Below are 8,125 nucleotides of genomic sequence, written 5' to 3'. Positions count from 1 at the left end.
CGGGAGGGGTTCCTGTATAGACACCCCAGAACAGAGTCAGGCTATCCCAGCCCCACTAGAGGGACCCAGTAGGAGACTCTGGGGCCTGGGCTCTGGTGCAGGACTGACACCAGAGCAGCAGAATGTGGCTTGTCAGGTATAGTTCTTTTTGAGACGGGAGCTCATGTAGCCCAGACTGGCCTGGAACTTTCTATGTGGCTGAGATCTTGACTCCACCTACCAACTTCTGTACTCTGAGGTTACAGATATGCAATCTGTCTCAGTTTCAGGCATCCTGGAGCCTTGGTTTTCCAAGGGCCAAGGCCATGCTCATTGGAAGGCACATTTCAAGTTTGGTTGATGTGAAAAAATTATTCTTTTTATTAAAGATTTTATTTATTTATTATGTATACAGTCTTCTGCCTGCATGCCAGCAGAGGGCACCAGATCTCATTCAAGGTAGTTGTGAGTCACCATGTGGAGTTGAACTCAGGACCTCTGGAAGAACAATCCGTGCTCTTAACCTCTGAGCCATCTCTCCAGCCCCCCAAAATTATTCTTTTTAAAGATTTATTTATCATGTACATACTGTCCTGCCAGCATGTATGCCTGCATACCAGAGGAAGGCACCAGATATCATTACAGATGGTTGTGAGCCACCATGTGGTTGCTGGGAGTTGAACTCAGGACGTCTGGAAGAGCAGCCAGTGCTCCTAATCTCTGAGCCATCTCTCCAGCCCCCCAAATTTCTCTTTCTCTCCTCTCCTTTCATGTTGTCTCTCCTCTCTCTCTCTCTCTCTCTCTCTCTCTCTCTCTCTCTCTCTCTTGGTTTTTCAAGACAGGGTTTCTCTGTGTAGCCTAGACTGTACTGGAACTTGCTCTGTAGACCAGGCTGGCCTTGAACTCACAGAGATCCGCCTGTCTCTGCTTTCTGAGTGCTGGGATTAAAGGCCTGGGCCAGGTCACTGTCTTCTAAACAACTGTTGAGCGCCTGCTGTGCTGGTTTCCAGCCCGAGGAGAGTTTCCAGAGAGCTGGCCTACAGCTGGTGGTGAGAATCTCCAGACTGGAGATGTGGGTGATCTTAACAGGGTTCTGGGAAGACCCAGTGGGGACCTCTCAGGCTCAGAAGTCTGATCAATAGAAACATCTGCACGACGATTATGAGACAGGAAAACGGAGGGAGCAAGTGACCCATGAGGCACAACGGTGGCCGGCCTTTCCTACCTCAGAGAACTTTCCAGAAAGGGGCTCTGACTTGTCAAGGTGCTGTTTCCATTTCTTAGAGCCAAGTGACTTAAAACAACATATGCACACTCTCAGAGTTTGAGACGTTAGGAGTTTAACATCAAGAGGCCGGGTCACTGGCCTGGAACTTACCAAATACACTAGGTTAGCAATACAATAACTATCTACTCAGCAGAGCCCCCACCACAGCTGCTCCTGGGGGGAGAAGAGGGGAGACCTGTGTCACAAGACTCCAATTACACTGCTTTGGTTGCTCTCTCTCTCTCTCTCTGGAACCCACTATCTCAATGGACAATGTCTTCAGGGTCTCTCTATGTAGCCCTGGCTGTCCTGGAACTGGCTCTGTAGACCAAACTAGCCTCAAAATCAGAGATTCACCTGCCTCTGCCTCCTGGGTGCTGGGATTAACGGTGTGCGCCACCATGCCCAGCTGACTCTAGGCTTTTAATGGCCAAAGGAGTTGACCAGCAAGAGGGTGGCTTACAACTCTCTGTAACTTCAGTTCTAGGGGACCCGACACCCTCCATACAGATATTCATGCAGGCAAAACACCAATGCACATAAAGCAAATATATATATATATATATATATATATATTATATAAAAAAAGAGTTGAGGCACAACTCTTGGGGAATGGTAGGCTGAGGAAACCTCGTGATAAGTAAAAGGAAGGTTTTAGGAAGAAGCTTTGTCCAGAGCTGGCCAGGTGTCCATATGCAGTTTCCGTGTGAAGGCAAGGTGGGGGTGCTGGGGAAGGAATGGCACCTAGAGGCACGTGTCTGAGGGGCAGGCAGTCTTGCAAGCCTAGCATTACACATGGCTTTTAGTTTTGTTTTCCGAGATAGGGTGGCTAGCCTTGAACTTGCAGCAACCCTTCTGCTCCCACCACACCCAGCCCGTATCCTAACCTGTGGCCTGTGGCATCCTGACTTTCATGTGAATGAATAAATGAGGATGAAATGAGCCATTTCTCCTGGTTTTCAGCTACCCCCTCACGAGTGTGGCCCACTGGCTCTTCCCTCAGTCTGGCTGAGCTTGAGATGGGAGAGCACAGGGAGAAAAGGAAGGGAAGGGGTGAGGAACGTGCCCGCCATCCCCACTGGCACCGAGAGCATGAGGGAAGCCTGGAGCACGGGGGCAGGGGAAACAGAAGTAGTCTAATTTAGAAACAGAGCCTTCATCCGGACCCTCCTCCTAGCCAAAGGCCCTGGAGGGGGAGTGGGCTCAACAGTCAGGTGTGGGCAGGACAGCGCGGCCCTGCCTTCCAAATCGCCTACAATAAGGCAGCAAGCCTGGAAGCAAGAGGTTTATGAGCCTTGAAACCCGGAGAGAGAGGTGAGAGAGAACACCATAAAATCTAGAATTGCTAGAAAGCCACCGACTCCCCCTCTGAACTGCCAAAAATAGAAAGTGGGAAGTCAAATGAATAGCACTGGGAATGACAGAGGAAACGGGGCCATGTGTGCGGATCTCTGAAGGTAGACAGTAACATCCACCGGAACGCCTTGTGAGCCAGGCACTGAGCTAAGCCCTGAGCTGCTGCATACACTCATGATTTCCTTTTGTCCCCAGCACAGCCTGAGGAGGTGGGTCCTGCCGTCATGTCTTCACAGTTAGGGAATTCTCTAAGTCACTGGTCCAAAACTGCCCATGTACAGGGGCAGGGGAGAGGGAAACACAAACGCTGTTTTCACACATCTGTGGGTTTCTGAGACTTAACTCGGTGTCTCAGGCTTATCCGGCAAGCCTTCCCTTCACCCACTGAGCCGTCGTGCTGGCCAGAGCCCGGGGCTTTGGGCTTGGCAGGCAAGCATCTATCAACTGCGCCTTACCGATCTCCTGCCCATACCTAGCAACTTCTGTTGTGGTCTCTGGGAATTCAAACCAGAGCTCAGCACACACCTTGCACCTGCTCTGCCACCGACAGTCTCAAGTCTCCCCATTCTGCTTTCTTTAAAAAGGGGTGACGCTCACAATGAATTTATGGTACGGCAGTCCCCAGGTGAGAAACACTGCCCTCTCTTTCCCACGTCCCACTGTGGAGGCGAAGTGTGCGGCCTCAGAGGGGCCTTTACCAGGGCACGAAGGGTCTACAGTCATCTGGGTTAATGCTAAGAGCCCTTTTTAACGTGTACGGGTGGGCTTGCCCTGTGCACACCTGCAGTGCCTCCAGAAGCCAGAAGAGGGTGTCAGATCCCCCGGACCAGAGTTACAGATAGTGTGAGCCCCAACGTGGAAATCGAACCCAGGTCCTCTGGAAGAGCAGCCAATACTATAAAGAGTTTAACTCTCCATCCCTCTATTTATTTATTTATTTTGGTTTTTCGAGACAGGGTTTCTCTATGGCTTTGGAGCCTATCCTGGCACTCGCTCTGTAGACCAGGTTGGTCTCGAACTAACAGAGATCTGCCTGTCTCTGCCTCCCGGGTGCTGGAATTAAAGATGTGCACCACCATCACCTGGCTTCCAGCCCTCTCTTTAAAAAAAGGCTTATTTTATTTTTAATTGTGTGTGTGTGTGTGTGTTAGTGCAGAGAGGTGTGTGTGTGTACATGTGTACGTGTGTGTGTGTGTGTGTGTGTGTGTGTGTGTGTGTGTGTACCTGTGTGTGTGTGTATGTGTTAGTGCAGAGGGGTGTGTGTGTACGTGTGTGTATGTGTGTGTGTACATGTGTGTGTGTGTATGTGTGTGTGTGTGTGCGCGTGCGTTAGTGCAGAGGGGTGTGTGTGTGTGTGTGGTGTGTGTGTGTGTGTACGTGTGTGTGTGTGTGTGTATGTGTTAGTGCAGAGGGGTGTGTGTGTGTGTGTGTACGTGTGTGTGTGTGTGTGTGTGTGTGTATACTGTGTGTGTGTGTATGTGTGTGTGTGTGTTAGTGCAGAGGGGTGTGTGTACTGTGTGTGTGTGTGTGTGTGGTGTGTGTGTGTGTATGTGTGTACGTGTGTATGTGTGTGTGTGTGTGTGTGTTAGTGCAGGTGCCCACTGACGTAGGAGGCATCAGATCCCCTGGAGCTGGAGTTCTAAGTGCTGTGAGCTGCTTGATGTGGGTGCTGGATGTGAACTTGGTCCTCTGCCATCTCTTCAGCCCCAACAGTGAGGACTCAAGGGCACCTGGAACCAGGTGGTGACACACGCCTTTAATCCCAGCACTCGGGAGGCAGAGGCAGGCGGATCTCTGTGAGTTTGAGGCCAGCCTGGTCTACAGAGCGAGTGCCAGGACAGGCTCCAAAGCCACAGAGAAACCCTGTCTCAACCCCCCCCCCAAAAAAAAACCAACAAAAAAGTAAAACACTCCCTGCCTTTGCAGAGGACTCCAGTTCGGCTCTCAGCATTTACATGGGTGCTCATATCCATCTGTAACTCCAGTCCCAGGGGCTCCAATGCCCTCTTCTGACCTCCACGGGCACTAAGCACACAGATAGTGCACATACAGTTATACATATGCAAAAAACAAAACAAAATCATCTGAATAACAAAAGAAAGTTCCTCTCCTGCATGGAGCTGTCAAACCGCACGCCCCTTGTCCTGCGCCAGGGAGGGCTAAGTCAGCCAGAACACTGAGCAAAACTGCCTATTAGTTCCCATCTTGGCTCAGGCCCCCATTCCAGGCAAGAGGTTATTTTTGGCCTCTGATTCTGTCATCCAGCACTTTAACTGTCCCCGTTTTCTGACACCTGAAACTTTGATTATATGTCAGCCGTTTCCATGTCCATGTCACCACTCAGAGCACTGAGCGCCAAGGATGCGGACCACAGCCCTGGCCTGTGTCCCCAATTCTCCTGTGTGGGAAGTGATGGAGATTTTTACTGAGGAGCCATTCTCTAAACCTGGCCACTGGGCTAAGAGCCGAGAATAGAGATGGCAGATTGAAATGGGCTCTGAACCCTGAGGGCATCCCCAGCTTCTCAGAGGAAACAGATGCAGTAGCATCCACAGTATAACACACTCACACTCTGCCTTGCGGACCCATTCTTCCAGAATCCTCTCCCAACACCCAAGCTAGACCACAACGGAAAACAATGACTCCCAAAGTGTCCTCTGACCTCTACACATGTATTCCTTGGCATATGCATGACTGTTCTTTATGTTTGTTTGTTTTTGAGACAGGGTTTCTCTGTGCCGCCCTGGCTGTCCTGGAACTCTCTCTCTGGAGACCAGGCTGGCCTCGAACTCAGAGATCCACCTGTGTCTGCCTCCCCAGTGCTGGGATCAAAGGCTTGTGCCACCACCACCCGGCATAACAAAAATTTTAAAAGAAAAATATTGAGAGAGAAAAGGAAGGGGAACTGGGGAGATGGCTCAGTGGTTACAGCTCTTACCACACAAATGGAAGAACCAGCGTCTGGACCCCCAGAAACCGACAGAAAGGCCTGGCGGGCACGGTACACTGGAGGTAATTCCAGCCCCTGAAAGCAGAGATAGGGACCCCCAAAGCCAGATGACTAGGGAGGCCAGCTGTTGGGGTGTACTCTAGGTTTGCCTGGAAGCCCGGCCTCAGGAGTAGTTGGCAGACGTTGGAGGGAAGATGACTTGCCATCAACCTTGGGTTTCCACATGCGTGTGCCCATGGACACGCGTGTAACATGCACACACACACACACACACACACACACACACACACACACACACACACGATGGGGAATGTTCTTCTGTGTATATGTTTGTTTGATTGGTTGATGAATTGGTCAGGCAGGATGATAGGTAGGACTAGCTAGCCATAGAGGTCTGGAGGTCTGTACAGACAGGCAGGAAGTGACGGAGCTGGGCAGAATGAGAATATAAGCAGGGGCAAACAGGAAATCGCACTCTTCTCTTCTCTTCTCTATGGAGACGCTGAACAGTCGTGATGTAGGACCCCAGAGGAGTAAGATGTCCCTTTCCCCGGTAAGATAAGGCCAGGAGGAAAGTCATAGATTAGTAGTTACTAGTTAATAATTAAGTCAGAACTAGCCTATAAGAAACCATAGCCAATGGCCAACAGCTTTATAATTAATATAAGTCTTGTGTGTTCATTTGGAGCAAGGCAGCTTCGGACATGCACATCACAGACAAGCGAAAGGAGAAATGATGTAAATTTACTTTTTAAATTCATGTCTGTACATGGGACAGTATGAGGGCAGATGCCAGAAGAGGCTGTCGGCTCCCTGAGTTTGAAGGTTCTGGTTATGAGCTCCTGGCCCAGTTGCTGGAAATCATACTCTGATTATCCACAAGAGCGGCAAGTACTCTTAACCCCTGTGCTCTCTCTCTCTCTCTCTCTCTCTCTCTCTCTCTCTCTCTCTCTCTCTTTCTCCAGGCCCTGTGTTTATTTATTGGCTTGTTTGTTTTCTGTTTAGTTGAGACAAAGGCTCATTATATAACCCAAACTAACCTCCAGCTCACATCCAGGCCAGCATCCTGCCTTGTGCTAGAAGAAAAAGGAATAGGAAGAGTAGGAAGGATGGACCTAGCTTGTATGACATGACTAAAAATAATATTTATTTTTGAGACAGGATCATATAACCTGGGTTAGCCTCAAACCTGCTGAGCTTGCTATGCAGCTGAGAGTGCCCACCTTCTGTGTTGGGATTATACATGAGCAACACCACACAAGATTACGTGGTGCTAGGGACGGAAGTCAGGGCTCTCCGGGCTAAGTAAGCACTCTACCCACTGGCTCAGAAAACAGAATATTCCCGTTTTAGAGATTTACTCTGGGAGCTGGAGAGATGGTTAAAAGGCTAAGTGTACTCACTGCTCTTCCAGGTTCAGTACCCAGCACACACATGGAGGCTCACAACCATCTCTAACTCTATTTCCAGGGGATCCAAAAACCCTCTTCTGACCTCTGAGGGCACAACATACATATGTGGTACACATACACACATGCAGGCAAACACTCAATACTCATAAAGTAAATCAAAACCAATTAAATTAAAAGCAGAACAAAACAAAACAAAAAACAGGCAGAGGTAAAAGCATCAGTGAGCTCTAGTTCATCCTGGTCTATCCAGGCTAGCCACAGTCACACAGTGAGACCTTGTCTCCAAACAAACAAACAAACAAAAATCGGTAACAAGGGCTGCAGAGACGGCTCAGCGGGTAAGAGCCTACTGTTCTTTTAAGGATCCAAGTTTGGAGCTGGGTGTTGGTGGCATGAGCCTTTAGTCCCTGGGCTCGGGAGGCAGAGGGAGGAGGATCTCTGTAAGTTTAAGGCCAGCCTGATCTACAGAGTGAGTTCCAAGACAGCCAGAGCTACACAGAGCAACATTGTTTCAGAAACATAAAACAACAGCAACAAAAAAGGATCCAAAAATAAGTTTGGTTCCTAGTTACCAATGTCATAAAGTTCACAACCACCTGAGCCTTCAGCTCCAAGAGATCTAATACCCTTTTCTCTACATCAGGGGCATGCACACGTGTACATACGTGCATACAGACACATATAAATACTCATCGTTACCAAATGAAAATTTAAAATTAACTCCCACAACAGTAAAACCTGTGTATGACTCCGGAATGCCTCAGGCCTCCCTGTCCCTGTGCTGAGGAAAGTGACCCTGGAAGAGCTATACAGGGAGAGGGCTCACACCGCAGGGCTGAGTTGGCTTGTTTCCATGAGCCGGTGTGTGCAAGCTCCCCATTACCAGCGGAGAGCCGCAGGGGTGTGCTCTAAGCGCCCGGTGCCCAGCTCAGAGGCATTTCACTGCCAGGCTGCAGAGGCCCTAGGGGCTTCTCGAAAGTAAGCTGCCTGCTAATTGCTTTCTGTGGATATAAACAAAATCCCAAATTGGAAAAGTGAGAGAAAATAGAGCAGGAAAATCCCTCTCCTTAAAATGGCAATTCTTCTGTTGTTTTCTGCATCCTTTCTCCCATCCCATCCATTATTTAATACATCTTTATGATACATGGAAGTAACTGGCCT

The sequence above is a fragment of the Cricetulus griseus genome (assembly GCF_003668045.3).
Source record: "Cricetulus griseus strain 17A/GY chromosome 1 unlocalized genomic scaffold, alternate assembly CriGri-PICRH-1.0 chr1_0, whole genome shotgun sequence".
Classification (NCBI taxonomy): Eukaryota; Metazoa; Chordata; class Mammalia; order Rodentia; family Cricetidae; genus Cricetulus; species Cricetulus griseus.
The sequence above is the reverse complement of the archived record's forward strand: the minus strand, read 5'-3'. Positions refer to the sequence as shown.